General features: G+C 42.5%; 1 pseudogene; it reads right to left on the bottom strand.

The window, feature by feature from the left end:
• Positions 1–200: 200 nt before the first annotated feature.
• LOC102439669 lies at positions 201–921 on the bottom strand (annotated as a pseudogene).
• Positions 922–1325: the final 404 nt, after the last annotated feature.

Below are 1325 nucleotides of genomic sequence, written 5' to 3'. Positions count from 1 at the left end.
TTTTTTAAACATGATCTGTATTTGTAGAAAGACTAGCCACAGATAGGTACAATTACTTAAGAATTATTATATTCATTTCTTTCATTAAGAATAAAATTATTTTTAAAAGTTACTTCCAATTTCAGTGTTTTATAAAATCAAAACATTTGATATTAAAAGTGTAATAATTTGAGATACCCACTGAAGAGGTATTATTATTATTTTTTTTTTCGCAAGTCAAAGCCCAATTTTATTTACACTCATCCTAAAGCACACAGTCTGGGGCTAGAGGACAGATCTCGGGGAGAGAAGGTTGAGGCCACAGAGGACAGTGACAGGGTGCAGGAGAAGACAAGGACACAGCAAGAATGGATGGCCCCTCTCTGAGTGTTCTCCATGGGCTCCCATGTATCCCTGGGCAGAGGCAGAGGCGCAGTCTCATTCAGAATTTGGACTTGGATACAACAAGTCCGATGAGTCCAGCCAGTCCCGCCACACCCAGGGCCATGCCTCCAACAATGGCCATGCCCACCAGTCCATCTTTCTTCATGGCCTTGTCAATGAGCCGTTCCAGTTCTTTGGCCTGGTTGTTCTGGGGTTCTGTCTGCAGCAGCCCTCGCACATACTTTAGGGCCTTTTCATACTCCTTGACTCGGTAGTTCCCCACAGCCAGGTAGAAGACATAATCCCGCTGCTCCTCTTTGCTCCCTTTGAGCAATAGCTCCTCCAGCAGGGCAATGCCTTTACGGATGTCATCGTTGTACTTGCTTCGCACCAAGCACCAGGCGTACTCAAACTGCGTGCTCTTGGACATCGAGTCTGCTGCCTTCTCAGACTGAAATTTCTTTTCAAACTTCAGCAGGTCGTCCACAGACACCAGTCTGTTTAGCACGGCCTCCATGGCCGCCGGCCCCGCAATCCTCACACCTCCGACGTTACTGTGCCACCAACTCTGAAGAGGTATTATTTTAAAAATGCAACTCACAAGAAACCCAAACCTGTTGATTCTCAAATATTAGTGTATTTGCTAAGTTATAGTGTTGTTAGTTCTCATGCTTTTGGAATTATTTATACAGAAAGCTATTCTTTGGATACAAAAGAACATTGAGAATGGTTTTTTTAACAAGACAAATAGCCTGGCTGGAGTGGCTCCATTGATTGAACGTTGCTGGGTCCTGGTCAGGGCACATACCTGGGTTGCAGGTTTGACCTGATGTTTCTCTCCCACATTGATGTTTCTCTCTCCCTCTCTCTCTAAAATCAGTAAAAAAATTAAAAATAAATAAAAAAACAAATAAAAGCAAGCATTCTGACATTTTATATATAAAGTTATATAAATCATAACT

The sequence above is a fragment of the Myotis lucifugus genome, unplaced genomic scaffold, assembly GCF_000147115.1.
Source record: "Myotis lucifugus unplaced genomic scaffold, Myoluc2.0 scaffold_217, whole genome shotgun sequence".
In the NCBI taxonomy this organism is placed as follows: domain Eukaryota; kingdom Metazoa; phylum Chordata; class Mammalia; order Chiroptera; family Vespertilionidae; genus Myotis; species Myotis lucifugus.
The sequence above is the reverse complement of the archived record's forward strand: the minus strand, read 5'-3'. Positions and strand labels throughout refer to the sequence as shown.